Genomic DNA, 16,595 nt, shown 5'->3' with positions numbered 1-16,595 from the left:
TCATGGGCTCGCAGAAGGGTCGGTGGCAACTCTCGAGCAACCCCCTGGGGCTCCTTCTCTCCCTCCCTCTTTCCTTCAGCAGTCTAGAGCCCGGCTCCGGGGCCCTTTTGTCGTTCCCAGGACCGAGCGGGGCGCGACGTTAGCTGCTGTCCGACTCGGCGCTGCCCCTCGCGCGCGCGACTGCACGCACCCCTAGCCGCCGGCCCCGCGCGCCCCCGCCCCGCGTCACGTGAGCGGGCCCCGCCCGCCTCCCTCCCTCCCCGCGCCGCGCGTGACGCAAGACGGCGAATCTACGGCGCGCCACTTGTGACCAAGATCATCACAAGCGGAGGCGGACGTCTCCCCCCGCGCGGTAAGCGTCGCCGGGCGGGCCGCGGCCGATGCGCCCCGTTGCTCGGCGGCGCGGGGCGGCGTGGCGCTTCGGACTCTTGCGGGGGTGGCTTGGGAGGCCGCGAGGCCGCGCTGGGCCGGCGGCGGGGCCGGCGCCTCCCCTCGGGCTTTTTGGGCCTCTGTGCTACCGTCGTTTTTTTCGGCCTCGCTGGGCGGGCGGCCAGCAGCGGCCCGCGGAGCCAATCACGTCCGTTGTTCCTCCCTCGCCGCCCGACGAATGGCCGGGGTGCCGAGGGCGGGAAGAACGCCCCGCGCGCCCATTGGCTGCCTCAGCCGGCCTCGGCTCTTGCCTTCCGCTTTGCCCTGCCTCGGCGGGGGGAGAGGCGGGGAGCGGGAGGGGCAGCGAGAACAGGAGTAGCTCCGGCCTGCGCCGGCTCTGGCGGGCGCCTCCCGCCCCCCCCCGCAGCGGTTTTGCCGGGGCCGCTGCGCATGCGCGGGCCGTGGCGCCGGGCTGAGCCGTGGTGCCCGTGGCCTACGCTCCCTCTCGCCGGGTGGGACCGCGGGGGGGTCGCCGGCCTCCTCACCGCGCGCCCCGCGGGGACGGTGCCCGGCAGCTCGCGTTAACCCCAGCGCGGCGGCGGTGGCCGCGTGTGTTCGTGGCCGCCATTGCAGGGTCTGCGCAAGCGCAGCGGGGTGGAGGCGAGCTGGGGTTTGGGCGGGGGCGGCTGCCGTGGCGCGACACAGCGGCGGGCTGCGGCGTGCGGGGCCGCTGGGTCGTGAGGCCCGACCGCGCGGCGCCAGGACGAGGTGACTTCTCGGCGTGGCTCAGCTTTACCATCAATACTTTTTGCTGCTCAAAACCCACATTTTCTTACTTTCGCCTCCTTTCCCAGAGGTCACTGTAGGGTAAATGTGGATGAGCTTGAGGAGTTCTGTAAAGACCCCGTTGTGGCCGTTTTCCCTTTACTCTCAAAAATCACTAGAGTAGTCTTGAGTCACTCTCACCTTCTGCCCTCTCACGATCTTGTGATTTTCAACATGGTTTTATCATCTTTCTAGGAAGTTGGTGGGCTTTCTGGGGGCTTTCAGATTGCAGTAAGGAAAGCAAATTCCTCTATATAGTGTAGCAGTCTTTAAATATATTTCTAAAGAATTGTGCATCTTCAGCGGAAAAGGTGATTAAATGACAACTTAACTGGTTTAAGTGGCCTTTGAGGAGTGGGTTATTTTGTTTAACCTGACCGGTCAGGCCAGATTTCCTGTTACTCCTTCAAAGAAGTAGTGTGGCCTGTGAACCACAATGTTCATTTTAGATGTAGTGTTAGTTAAGGAGAAAGCAAAGGAAAAAACCCATTTAATTTATGATCTGTATGCTGTAGCAATTGGTGATCTCAGAATTCACATAGTTATGGTTTTAATTCTTGTTTTCTGGTACTCACTTTTTTTCTTTATGTAGTTGTCTTGATGCAGACTTGCAAGACCTTGGGTTTGCCGTGTGTACATGCTCATTACGTCATGCTAAGTATGACGGTAACACTTGGGGAGTAGTTTAAACTGGGAATCCAAAAGTGCAAGTGTAATAGTGGCAGGAATGATTTGCTGATAGTGCAAACCAGTAATAGACTAATGTATAATTTAAACATTGGATACAATTTGCTGTGATTCTTACCTCAGTAATCTAAAGGTGTGGCCTGTGAAGATGATAAAATTTCTTTTTTCATTCCTATATCAGAGTGGGAGTAATCAAGATGTTTGCATGAGGCTGGAGCTTTGGATGTTGGGATCTGTTTTTCCCAGGTCACACCACTTCATGAAAGATGAAGACAATTATAGGCTTCAGTTTGGTCTCTCTTGCAATCTCCTTAGACTATTCACAGAAAGTTACATTCATCATAGAAGTAACATTACAGTCATTCCCCCCTTATTTCATAAATTATTTCAGCATGGACGTATATTCAGATTGTAGCTTTTATACATAAAATATGGAGCCTAGCAGTAATTGTATAATCCATACATTTTAAAAAAAGTGAAATGCACCGATGTGACAGCGTGATGATGGACTGTGACTTTTTCAGTATGTTCAAACATGTCAGTTTTATTAGCATTTTGGGAAATGTAACTCAAACGACCTGAGTTAAATCCTTTACTATCATTCTTCTGTGGGAATGATTATTTAATAACAGCATGAAAGATTTCTGATTTATCTGCATAGAAGTTTTCTTTGCTAGAAACTTTTAAAAAACTTAAGCTGTTGCTGTGGTTTAGCCCCAGCCAACAATTAAGCACTACACAGCCACTCGCTCCTCCCTGCTCCCAGTGGGATGGGGAGGAGAATCAGGAAAAAAATTAGAACATGTGAGTTGAGATAGGAACAGTTCACTGACCAAAAAGAATGAAAATACTGTAACAATAATAGTAGTAATTAAAATGAATATAACAAGAGGAAAAAAAGTCAAAAAGGAAGAAATAAATCCCCAAATCCAGGTGCTGCACAATACAGTTGCTTACTACTGCTGACCAGTCGATGCCCAAGCAGTGATACTTCCCTCCCTACTCACTCCTCCCAGTTTCTGTACTGAGCATGAGATCCTATGGTATGGAATAACACTTTGGCTAGTTGTAGTCAGCTGTCCTGGCTATGCTCCCTCCCAGCTTCTTGTGCCCCCCTCAAGGCTACTCACTGATGGGGCAGGGTGAGAAGCAGAAAAGGCCTTGAAGCTGTGCAAGTGCTGCTCAGCAATAACCAAAACGTCCCTAGTTATCAATGCTGGTTTTACCACAAATCCAAACCGCAGCCCTGTAGCAGTTACCAGAAAGAAAATGATCCCAGCTGAAATTAGGACAGTTGTGTTGTCTCCTTTTATAGAAAAAAAATTACTTGGAGAAAGAATGTCAGTCACAATACTCCGTTAAACCCAGCCTTTTGTAAGGAGGAACAGCACTTTTGTGTCAGTGTACACAGCATTAAGAAAAAACAGCTTTACTTTGCCTAATTTTTTTAATCTTCTGAACATATACAGACTTGTGGGTTTGTGCATGAATTACAATTTCCAGACAGATTGGCACATGAAATGTGGTTGAACTGGAATTGTTATGCGAGACCTACATTTGAATTTCCTAAGATGGTTTAGATTTTAAATATTCTCGGGGAAACAAAAAGACTCCTCTGGACGGATGATCCCATCACTCAAGTAAAAACATTGGTTTAAGCTTTGTCTAGTCTACTTATTCATTCAAATTAATACTGTCGTATTATGGTGCACATAATCACTTTTTAGATTACTCATCCTGGAGTGTAGGTTACTGGACGGGAAGACGTGGTGATTCAACAGATGTAGTGGCAACTTTTTTTATTTAACAAGGATTGTGGTGATGGGGAAGGAATCTGTTGTTCACAGAACTAGCCTCTATGCATAGTGGTCTCTGCTCTGTCCTACGTGTTATATAAGGAGTCAAAAAATGGTTCCCTTAATTTTGACAGATTAATAGCAGCTGCCCAGCAAAGCACTCTTGGTTATTCTCCTACCCCAGAAAGATACTGTTTTGTGTTGGCCTCGCTTGCTTGGGGCAGCGCAGCCTCTTACTGCTGCTGCTGCTGCACTGTGACCTGAGTGGAATGTGCAGAATGAATGACAGCAGTTGTTGGTGGCTGCAAACATGTATAGGAAATGAGCAGTACTCCTCGCTCCTGAATGAGTTGTTCCTCGCTGGTGATGCTTAGTGCTAGTAGGAGGCGTAGAACTAACCGTGTGTGGCTTAGAGAGATTGAATTGACAGCAGGGCTGCACAGGAGTTGGTATTGCAAACCACTTAAATGCTGCCAGGCCCAGGGTGTTAAAGTTCATATGAGATCTCTCTGATACCATCAGAGTTGTTAAAACTATGGTCTGCTTGCCTTTGCAGTGGACATTCTCACAGCATTACAGAAAAGTGTATGAAAGTTTCAGCACCTACTTTTCTTCAAAACGGAGTGCTTTTTTATTTTTTGTCATTTCAGCCTGTGCTAAGACCTGAGTTCAAAGCGTTTATTAGTCTGTGTGTATAGAACCAGGGAAGAATCAAAAAAGTAAGGACATCTGCAGAAATTCCAAAGGTGTCTTTTGCTTTGCAGAAAAGTTGTATGTTTAAGACAAGGGACCCATACACACCTTCCTGCTTGGCAGCCATGAATTGTGGTAATCCCGTTTGTGCCATCTGCCAGTGAATGCTCTGTAGGTACATAAGAATCCATAGGCCCTTCTAGCTGTTTATGTTAAATATACAGAGAAGTTTTATTTCACTTAATTTCAGAATGTGAAGATGAAAGAAGGTTGTGTCCCAAACTTACAAACTGGCAGCCATCTATAGCTTTAGAGCAGAAAGAAGTCTAGTTACCTTCTTTCCTCAATATGAGAAGCAAAATTACAGCAAGTGCTAGCCAATTCACACCCTTACAAGGAGATAACCCAAGTGCCATTTTGAAACAGACCATAATGATGTTCCAAAAGTAAAATGCTTGTTTGCATGACTCATGACATCTTTCCAGTCTTGGCATTAGCAGAGTTGTTGATTGCTGATTTGTTGCTTTGTTTTGTTTTGTTTGCTTGTTCTCAGCAAGCTGACCTTTGCCTACTACTGTCTGTAGCAGTATGGGTTATATTTAAGTGGGCTGGGAGGCTGTGAATGTTCTTAGTTTCCTTTGGTCCCTAATGATACAAGCATAAGTTTTAATTGCCTCTGCCCTTCTGAGTCTTAAAATACAACTGTTACATCTGTGTATGGCATATATCATGGCCAAGGAGGAGACATGCAGAGTAGTTAAGGTATGCAACATTTCATTGGCTAGATCTGGATGTATACAGGTCTACAAATTACTTTTTTTTTTTTGCTACAAACAAAAATATAGATGCTTTCCTGTCTGATATGTCTTTGTTTTACTGCAGTTGAAGAGAAAGTTTCTTGCTATCCTTAGCCCCATCTTTGGTATTTCAAAAGTCTCCCTTGGGTACAAAGATTTAACAAATACATACAAATGTCAGAACTCGCAGCATCTACAAGGGGCAACAGAACTCATCCAAGTGTAAAGCTAACTCATCATTTTATGTAGAAAATTGTTTTATGTGGAATTTTTATTACACAGTCCATACAATTACCTGATATGCAAATATTTCTGTAGGAGACATTTCAGTAAGGAGTTTTAAAAGTGTAGAGGTGCTGACAAGAATTCTAATTTACGCAAAGACAGAAATAGACTGCTCTGATGCCATTTGGATGGCCTTAAGAGCTCTGGTATGACTCTATACATCTCTACATGTGAGTTCTCTTTTAAGGCAGGTTTTCAAGCTTAGGCTTGCTCTGTAAGAGCCTATGGCCTGTGCCCATTTCCATTTGTTGGGTTGGCTTTATTGGTTTTTGGTAAGTTAGTACAACGTTTGCTATAAACGCTTGCAATAAGTGTATGAGATAGTCCACCCAGACTTGGTTTTAAGCATGCCTTAGCAGGAGGAGGCTTGCTTACTTTACCTGTGCCAATGATATGTAGTGTGTTGGCATCATCCACTTCTGCACAAGGGAAAAGTGTGAACAGGGATGACCTGGTGGCCTTGGTTCATATGAGGAAGCATCAGACTCTCTGTGTATGTGCTGCCTGTGGGGCTGCTGCCTCTAGGAAGCACAACACTGGTTATGAGGTGTGTGTGTGCTACAGCTGAGTGATGCATGCTCAGGTCAGGTATGCCTAGAACTCACTGGAAGTCTTGCATTCTGCGCCCATGCAGAAAGTCCTGCATGGCTGAAAAGCCTCACATTTCATGGTATATGAGGTGTGGGCAATTAAGCTAAAGGCTTCTGAGCAACATATCTTGATCTTCATGTGGTGCACAGCATATGTGCTTGTCTTTCTCCTCAAGAACCATGGCATAGAAATACAGCACTTTTTCATTTTGCAATCCCACATGCTTTGTTAACAAGAAGAAAGGAATGTCTGTTGCGTGCCTGCCTTCCATTGAATGTTTAAGAGAAATCGTATGTTAAGTTGGATTGTTCCAAGTACTTGAGAAAAGGATAGTCAACTCCAGAAATTCAATAATGGCAAACTGTTTCCCTTTCATAGTTCCTTGCGCTGTAACACATCTACAGCAGGGGTGTATTGACATCGAATTTGGGACATTGGATATGCAGCAAGGACACCAGTGCTCCTTGTGTTCTGTTTTCTGTTTGATTTGTTACTTTTGTCTTTTTCACTTCCTCTTTTCAATGCTTGTGAAGTAAAGGCTGTTTCTTTTCATGCAAGGCAAACATTGGTTTATCTATACTCTTTAAAGGGAAGGGGATTCTTGCCTTATGTCATATAAATTCTTAATAGGATATACATTTCTGAAAAGTAAAAATAGGGAAAAAAAATCTAAAAGCATCCATAGGCTGCAGTTTGTTTGTTTGTTTGTTTTGACACCTCCAGAATGAAGTGCAACTCATACTAAAAATTACTAGTTTAGCATGTGTAGCCTTTACTGTGTACAGCCTGACTGATGTAAGTCTCAGTTAATTTTTTTGGGGTTGGATCCAGTGCTAGCATAATATTTAAGTTCAAAGATACAGTACCTAAAAATGTTTTCTGGATATTGTCTGCAAAATCTGCCAATTTCTATTGTTTTGAGTTTATTGGTACAACAATGGACTGATTTGAATTGCATTTGTTTTTTTTCATCCCTGTTCGCATTTTCATTTTAAATTATTTACAAGTCTGAGGCTTGGAGATGAGAGCCTAATGAATGCTTTTAAAAATAAAACCTTCTTTAAGCATGTTATGCTTCATGTTTTGAATTTATAACTTCCTAGTTACTCTCATCATAGAATTTATGGGCTGTGCTATTTACAAGTTTTACCTATACAATGGAAAGAAAATTCTTGTTTACGTTCAATTAACTGCTCTTGTTAACAAGCTTAAACTGCTAATTAGGGGTAATATGGCAAGAAAAACTATGTCAAAGCTTTTAACAATGTGAAGGTGCAGTTTTTAGTTTTGGGGTCTTTTCCTTGTGCATTTCATGTAGGAATACAGTGTTGTGGGTTTTTTTATCTTGTATATGTGTCAGGTTAATAAAAACTGTTTTAGAGAAAAACAGTGGCCTGTAAGTCCTTAAAAGAAACAGGTTCACTTCTGCCCTGCATTTAGGACATAAGTTGGTGCTCACATACTATAATGTTGCTGTAAGTCTCATTGTTGTGAGGCTTAAGATAGGTGGCAAACATACAAAAGAGCCCTGCTGATTTCATGTATATGTGTATGTGGTGTTAACAGTTAAGTTATTTAGATGGAAAAAAATAGAAGGACTAGCAATAGTTGATTTGTTTTGAATGTACATTAATGTAATTTAATCAGGAAGGAAAGAAAATCTGGGACTAGAATTTGATGTCATTTACCTGACTATAAATCGGAATATCTCCATTTGGTTTAACAGGATTTTTTCAATTTGTGTCAAAATGATCAAAATCAGAACCTGACACAAGCTCTCTATCTCATAATTTGTGCATACAAACCCAAAGAAAGAAATTTTTTTTTTTTTTCTTTTCATTGAGATCTTACCCCAAAAACCAGGTTGGTTTTTTGAGCAGAGATTATGCAATACATTGGTGTTACTTCTTGTTACCAGGATCTTTGCAGATAGGCTTTGTTTTCCCAGTTGTTTCTGATTAGCCTTTAATTGCGAAAGTTACAGACTTGTGCATTTGAGAGCCATTTGAGATCTACATTGTTCGAACATTCTTGACAAGTATTTCTTGACTTCTTCACGTGTGCCTCTGATGATGTCTGCAGATAGTTGTGTATCAGCGTTGTTCTCTGTCTGATTTTCTTTGTGTTGCACAAGGAGTTTGCAATAGGCACGGCAACCTGAGGAAGAGAAGGTTGATGTAGGCCTGACTTTGAGGTGCCTCGCTCCAAAGCAGACGTCTTATGAGAGATAATGAGCCCCTTTTCTCAAAATCCACAAATCTTTCTTAGGTATAAGATTATTAGGTATAAAAGCTTTTTTTTTTTTTTTTTTGGAGAAGACAAGTGAAAACCTGTCAATGCATTTCACTAGTTCTGTTCAGACTACTCAGTTTCTGTTTCCAGGTAAAAAGCATACTGGGCTTTGCAAGTGGAGGTTTGCACTAGTACCTTATGTTTTTCTTCATTCACATCATCTTGATTTTAGACGTTGTTGGTATCAGTAAGGTGTATTTTTAGTTAGTGTTGAATATATATGTGTGTATATATATATATATGTCAGCTAATGAGTACCTTTGATTTTTGTTATGCAAAAGGCATATACTCTATCATGGGGTAGATAATCTGAGGAGGTGCAATATATTACACCAGATATGTTACACCAACTGCTGTAGATGTAGAAGTAGGCAAGCCTGTCTTTAAATATACTACTGATACCAAGATAATGAAAATGTACTTGAAGTGAAAACAAGTTTAATCTTTGAAGATTGGACTTACATTCCTACATTTCCATGCAATATTTATGGAGTGTATCTTTTTGCAGGGTCAAAATAATATCTATACATTTCTTACAGATATTTGAAGATCAATAGACTTGTAATTACAGATTTTTGGGTGACACCTACTCTAACTGGCACTGCTGAAGAAACTTTAATGTCACTGTGACTATGATTTCATTTTGACTTTCTTTTCAAACTACTTTTCATCCCTTTAAGTTACCTTTCGAAGCTCAACGGTACTTGTTTTGGGAGAGGAGAAATACATAATATTTAAATTTTGTTTGAATAAACCACCTAGAAAGCATGGGAAAAAAGAATTATATATATTCCATTTAAAAAATGCAGTAGAAATTTTGCTTTATAAAAGAAGATGTTCATAGTGCTGGAATTGTCTAAACCATCAGAATTGCCAAGCATAAATAATTACATAATTTCACACTTGCCAGTGAAGTCAGACCCTGATTAAGAAGTTGACAGCTTGAGGGAGTCTGCTCTTTGACAGTGATGTCTGTATTCACTAAATTTGTAGAGGCTGCATCTAGGAAAACAAACAGAGCTTTAAACCCTTTACTTTGAATGAGACCCTTTATTGATACAGGGAGAATATTCTTTTTCTCTGGAAAGTTTTCATACTTTAAATGCACCGGTATTTCAGCTTTTCTGCTTTAAGCTAACGTAGATTTTGCTGATACCAGGTCTTCTTGCTGTCTTGGTCCTTGCTGTCTTTCAGTATGCTTGATATTCATATATTTCTTTTTTATTCCTTCTTCCTTGCTGTGCTTTTTTTCTTTCTTTTCTTAAACAAATAGATAATATGGTAATACGAACTCTAATAGGAAGAAGGCATTGTTTAGCTCAGTTGGGGTACTACTAATCCAGTCACCAAATGTAACCATAACACAGCATGCATTTTAATTATTAAATATAATGGAAACTTTGCATTTTAAATCTAGAGCTATAAACCACTTGTTTGAAAATGCACAGTTCAGCACTATGATTTTAGCTTGTAGTGAATTACAGGGCAGTATTCTTTGATCAGTTATTACAAATTTAAGATTAGTAGCATTCAGTGTTTGTGTTAATTTTGTGAATACATATAGGAGTCACTGCAGGTCAAACTGAAGCTCAGTGGTGTACATTTTTAGTGATTTAGTGAGCTGGCTGCATAAAGCAGCATGAAAACATATAGACAACACAGTCATGCCAGTCATTCCAAACAGGAAGGCACACTTTCAAGACTAGTGCTGCCCTAAATTCCAGTCCTTTGTAAAATGGGCCTTATTATTAAATGTCATGTTATTGAAATTTTGCTTTCAGATATTTGTTTGAATAGTTCTGCAAAGTGCTCCCAATTCTCTTTCAGTGTCTTTCCACTAAATGACAGCTGGCAGGTAGAACAGCTAGTAAAGGTTTGCTCATGTTTGTTCAATATGTGTTTTTGTAATGAATACATTTTAACCATAAGTTAAAAAGTACTAATAAATTGTATGATTTCAAATAGAAATAAACCTATTGTCTATGCACTTTTTTTAACCTAAAAAAGAACAACACTTACTGTGAATGCCAATTTTACTGAATCATCATGAACATTTACTGATTTCTGCATTAAATGTGCAGGCTTGAAACTCTGCTGTTTTAATAGTAGGGGATGGCCCACATTATTGAGCAGCATCAGTAGGTTTGGTGCTGGAGGCTTTGCTTAGGTACCTGCTTCAGGACGCTAGGACAGCTGGCATGCCTAGGTGCAAGATCAAGGCTTCTCAGATTCCTGAGAGGTAAACAGTACAGTAGTGGCTTGGCAGAGTCAGTATCCTCTTTCTTCTGTCCAGATTGCTAGATGTGACAACTCTCCTCTGGGTTTTGGACTGGTTTGGAAAAATCACCAGAGGTTGGTGTTCACAATAGGGACAGAGGAGTCCTATAAACTTTATTCAAATAAAGGGAGAGTCTATTGGGGTATTTCCCTGTGGATTTTCTCAGTTGTCTGGAGGGTGCAGCCTCCTTTTATCCTAACTTCCTGGCCACCTGAGACCCTGCCCCTGGCTCAGGGTCTGCAGTGAAGTGGTTGAGTCCCCCTCAGGGGACACGGCCTCTTCCAGCCATAGTCACTGTCCCTGGGCCTCTAATGAAGTGAATCACTGCCCCTGGTCTGGGGCCAGCTTTATCAAAATGAGTCTCTACCGCTGATGTGGGGTCTTTAAAGAAATTAAAATAAATCTCAGCTTCACTAGTTCTCTCCGTAGAATGCAGGGGAGTCTCTGCTCCAGCACACCTCCTCCTCTCTTTCATCACTGACCTTGGAGTCCGCATGGTTGTTTCTCTCACTGTTCCTACTCCTTGCACCACCGCCAGCCAGAAGGAAAAGAAGGGGCAGAGAAGAAGGAAGAAGATGGAGGAAGATGGAGGAAGAAACCTCCTCTTCCGGCTTCTTCTTAAAAAGTGATAATGGAGGTGTCTAATTGGCTCAGCCCCAGAAGTGGGTCTGGCTCAGAGCTGGGGAGAGTTGTGAGCAACTTCTTACAGGAGCCATATTTACAGCCCCTTCCCCCTTACCAGAAAAGGCTATCATGTCAAACCATGACAAGGTTAAAAGATATACTTTTTTTTTTCTGTTTTTTCTCACCTAGCCCCTGTTGTTTAATGGGTCTTCAAACCAGTCTGCCACAATGAATTGTTTTGCAAATTTCTGCCACTTCCCAGCATTGTATGGTTCTGCAAAGCCCAAATGAGGCCTACTAAACCACCTAGTTGCAGAGCTCAGCTGAGGCCTGCTAAGCCACATTGCTACCTCTTTATTTGTAAAGACATCCTTATCTATTTTCCTATCAGACTTGTGCTTGCTTTTTTTCTCCTTTATCGGAGGAGGCAGCCCCATGTGGGCTGAACAGGATCTGTTTTATTTTTTTTCCTCTTTTTCGTATTGTATGTCAGAAAACGACACCTAAGGCAGGACTCCACATCACACTTTCCAAGACAGACATTTTAAAGCTTGGCATTGAGCAGTCAGTAGTGGTTAGCATCCCTAAGTGATTTTTGGACTGTTGTATTTTGGTAATCTAGTACAGAATTTTGTTCGATAAAGCCATCCAAATCCTTGGAGCATCCTTGTTCCCTGGCTCTGCCTTCTCTGTCTCTTCATCCTTTTCTTGTTGGTGATTTGGTATCAATTCCATAAAGCGGTAACTAAATTTACAATTGCAGCATTTGCTGTTGAGTCTGGTTATTTTAAGGATACGTTTGTCATAGAGCACCAACTTTCTTATTCTTTCTCGTGTTCCTCACTGTTCATCTCTATTGCAAATCAAATTATGATAGAAAAATAATTATGGTGTCAATGTCTACTAGATCCTTAAAATTCGTACTTGGCAGTTCTTTTTACTCAGCTACCTTTTTGAGTGTGTGGTAGCAGGGTGTGTCAGTAGTATCTTTCTACCTTTTTTTTGTTTATACATATTTTAGAAATATCCTGGACTGTCTGTGCATGCCAGATTAACTTAGTTCAGTAAAAGATCTTCATCTGAAGGCAATATTTTTTTTTAACTTTTCAAGCTTCAAGCCTGAATCACTATAAAGAACCATTGAATTTGTAAACATTACTAATTTCAGTTGTTCTGGGAATGGGTTGCAAACTATGTACATTAGCCTCATGGATTGTAGTTAAAAAACTGCTAAGAGAGCCTTTTCTGATGAATTAAGTTAGTTACAGGCTAAATAAGGCTATGTTTGAATCCATAGCCTTGGTGATTTTTCTCTAAAGGAAGGGATGCAACATCACCTAGGGCAGCTGAGAGCATCTCTGGACTTCAAATCTTTGACAGCTTTCTTTGTGCCTCTGAGACAGTGAGTGCAGGCAGCCACCCAGAGTAGCTTGATTACAGCTTCTGCCAACTTGACCAACTCACCAGTTGCACTGCAAAAAACAAAGCAGGGTTTTGCTCCCTTGCTATTTACTCCTTTTCAGACCATAAAATTAAGACTCTGAAAATGAAGGTAAATTTTGCTTTTGTGCTTTTTGTTGTGCTGTAAGGAAAAGTTGAAACTAAAGATATCGGTGGTGGAAATAGCCCACACCTTAAGGTCATCGGTTGCATGTTTCCTGGTGCCTTATTTCATGTATATTTTTGGAATCTGCTTTCTTATGTATGAATTGTTTTCCATGCTGTATTAAATAAAGCCCTTTTAATAGCCTTGAATCCATTGGCTTCCACGAACTTCAGATGATATTTGGTTACCTTTACCTTTCTGTTGCAATTTTCGTCGCATTATACATTATTCCCAAGTTCTCAAGTCCTAAGTCTTTTAATTGGGAGAAGCTCCTTTTTACATCCGTTTTTCATTTTTAAAATGTGCTGGTTGTCTTTTCTCTGACATAGGTGATTTTAATGCTTCTTGCTCTTTTTGCTCATTTTGTTTGTCCAGTTCCCAGTTATACAGATGACTCTAGAAGACAGCAGTAGAATAGGGAGGTTTTCCTCCTCAGTCTGCCAGCCTGAACCTGGTGCAGGCCAGCAGCAGCTGGAGGTCAGTGTCTGGTGCCCATCTGCCCAGGGGCTGCCGTGCAGACAACTGACCTTATACCGAGGTTCCTCATGGTGGAAGATGGGTCTGAATTACAGTAGTTGGTCCTTATTTATTGATTTAAGTTGTTAAGCATTGGAAGTTTTTAGTCTGATTGCTTTTCTCCTTTTCAGCTCTCACATCCTTTCTAGCCTTCCTCCTGGAACAGTTTTTTTTTTTTTTTTCCATTTTCTTTTTTATTTTTTTTTTTTAATTTTAAATTTGTAAATGGAAAAGTATACCAACTCTAAAGTATGAAGTGAATTTTTACAGCCAAGTTATAAATTTCCAAAACTAGGGGGATTATAATGGAAATGCTTAGGGGGGAGAGGGAAGGGCACGGTATAATACATATGTAACCTTTTTTCCCTCTCTTTAGTGAATAGACCGTTTAAACTAAATTAAGTAAAGGATATAAATTCTGTTGTTTCAGTTTTTAATATTTCATGGCTGATTTTATAGGTAAAAATTACATTTAACAATAAATATGAAGAAGAATTTATACAGCCTGTTCTAGCTTGATATGGAACAGCAAATCCCATTTCTCTGTAGCTGTAAAGAAAATTCATTATAATGTCTTTGATTGTAAGAGGTGGCTTCATTGTGATTAGTTACACTGATAATAAAACAACCTTTTTACAAATGGCACAAGGTACATGAGATCTCATGTGTCTGTCTTTTAATAGCATTGAATTTGTGTGTTTGCTACCTTTATTCTGTACTCCTTTTTTCATTTATAATTGAGTACTTGTAAAAGCTACAAGTTATTAAAAGTAGTCTAATATAATTTAAATTTTCTTTTGAAGCATTCAGAAGAAGGAGTTGTTAAGGCAGCTAAGCATTCTTAATTGTTGAGTCCTCAAAATAAACCCCCCTAATTTTAGTTACAGAAATGTGGTTTTATGTCAGTTTTTTCAATTCTGAATAACAAGTTTTGGGGATAAAATAATGAAATCTATGTAGCTGATGTTAGTTTACAAGTCCTCTTTAAGCACCTAAATAAATACCTTGACTTTCAAATGCCCTATTCCCAGTGAATTCAGTTGGATTTAGATACCTATGGATATTTGAGCCATTTAAAACACAAGTAGTATTTATGTATTTATTTCAATTCTCCATGCATCTAGAAATACTTAGATCTCCTTAACACAGTGGCTTGGAATGAGTTTGATGAGAAAAGTGGTTGTAATAAGAATCTTTACATATTTATATTGCTGTGATTTGTGCTATTATAGGGGTTTAACCAGTAAAATCCGTACTGTTTAGTTTGTAGAAATAATATCAGATATTAGATGCTGGAAAAATGGTGCATATGCTGTAAAATGATATTTTAAATTGTAAAATGGATTTACAGGGCCACTGTTAGAAGTTAATTCCTTTTATGCTTCATGTAAAAAGCAAAACAATTTGGTGTTTTAGAATGACAAAGGCTGGAGAGCCGACAAAACAGAAGTTGCATTTGATTATCAAATATTTATGGAATTTATTGGAAAGTGAAAATCTGAATCATAGTGTTTGGGAAAAATTGTGTGCTCAAATCTTCTGGAAAGTACAAGATGGATCAGCACACTTAATATTAGGTTTAACTGTAAAATACATAAACCAGCATTTTTGCTTCTGTTATCTGTAAGCTTTAATTTCAGACTGTTGTCTCTTCTACAGGAAAAGAAGTCCTGTAGTACTTGATAAAAGTGTTTTTCCAGGATGAAAACCAGGAAAATCACTGTTGATGACTGAAACACATGACTAAATATTCTTTTTGCCACCTGAGAGAAAAACAGGCTATGCCAGTACCCTTTGTGGTGGGAAGCAATCCACTTTCTGTGCCCGCATTGCTCCATCAGAGGAATAGGCTGAGGCTGTGCTGTTTGGTCTGTGTGCCCATTTGTGGTGGGGAAATCTGACTGTGTCCTGGCTGTGCTCTGCTGTTATAAATCACCATACAGCTTGCCCATAAGGGTGAGCTTGTGGTATTCAGATCCTGGGGGCATTTCTGCTGAGCGATAGCCTACTTAGTAATATGTCAATTTTTTCTCCCAGGAAAGAGTTGGAGCAGGTGTAATTTCTTACTCTAGCACAGTCTCAGGGTACTTGCCCATGGTTGCCACAGAGTATGTTTTCTGTGTTCATTAAAACCTATTGATCTCAGGAAAGTTTGTGGGATTGATTTTAACTCGGTGCTTTTCAGGGAATTAGTAGTATTTTCAGCAATAACACTCTCCTAACTTGTTCCCAAGAGAGTGATGATGTATTGAGGAAATTCAGAGGCTACGCGCACAAGTTGCAGCCCCGACCCAACTCCTGAAGTTCCCTCACCTGGCATGGCCCTGCCATGACTGTCCTTCTGCAATTCCAAGAGGTGTGTCTGGGGAGGGTTCAGTGGCGCGCTGTGCTCCCTGTCTAGGAGGGATCTGGGGACCAGGAGACAACAGCTGGGGCTACCAATTTGACCAGCACATGTCTTCCCAGCCTGCAGAGGAGGAGGGTTGCCACCTTGATCATACCAGCTGACAGTCACCTTAGCAGTGGCTTTGTGTGGCTATCACGTGTAGCAGTGGCTCTGGGTGGCCATCTGTCATGGTTTAGCAAGGAGCAACTTTTTCATGGTAACAGAGGGAAGGGGTTGCAGTGAAGACCTGGTAAAGAGTTCTCAGACTTGGACTCTCTCCTGGCTCTTGGGTTCAGACCCACCTCCGGCCTGGCTGGGCCAATGTGACACCTCTGCGATCACTATTTAAGGACAGGAATTTGAAGTGCTTGGATGTAAGAGTGGTACAAGATGGAGGTGACCACGTGGACCCCACAATCAGAGAAGAAGGAACGAAGGAGGAGCACCAGACCAGAGACCCCTCTGCAACCTGTGGCGAGAAGGCAGGCTGTACTCCTGCAACCCATGCAGGGCAATGGCAGGACTGAGAGGCACCAGCAGCTCTGTGTGAGTGCACCCAGACAGGCGAGAGACTGTGTGAGGTGGTGGCCATGACAAAGGCCACGCTGGAGAGCCTGCGTGCTGCAGAGCAGCCCCACACGAGAGGCGGAGAGGAGCTGCAGCCTTTGGAATGAACACATGTCGGAACAGCCTGTGCAGGACTGCCGTGTGTATGAGGTACCCCGCGGAGGTGCAGGGAGGACTGGTGTGTAGCCTACCTGGCCTGAGGAAAGGCAAACGGGAGAAACCATCAAGAACAGACTGACCGAAACCCCCATTCAGTGCCCTCCTGAGCTGTTCAGAGGGGGAG

The 16,595-nt window shown here is 41.8% G+C and overlaps 1 protein-coding gene across 2 annotated transcripts in view; it reads left to right on the top strand.

Annotated features, from left to right (window-relative positions):
* Positions 1 to 282: 282 nt before the first annotated feature.
* ZNF407 (zinc finger protein 407) overlaps positions 283 to 16,595 on the top strand; it is a 351,802-nt gene continuing 335,489 nt past the window's right edge. For both annotated transcript variants that reach the window (XM_061995058.1, XM_061995059.1), the window contains exon 1: positions 283 to 352. The gene's annotated coding sequence lies outside the window, so the exon portion shown is untranslated. The remainder of the gene's footprint in view (positions 353 to 16,595) is intronic.

This window comes from Colius striatus, chromosome 4 (assembly GCF_028858725.1).
Source record: "Colius striatus isolate bColStr4 chromosome 4, bColStr4.1.hap1, whole genome shotgun sequence".
Taxonomy (NCBI): domain Eukaryota; kingdom Metazoa; phylum Chordata; class Aves; order Coliiformes; family Coliidae; genus Colius; species Colius striatus.
This window is presented reverse-complemented; position numbering and strand designations above follow the sequence as displayed.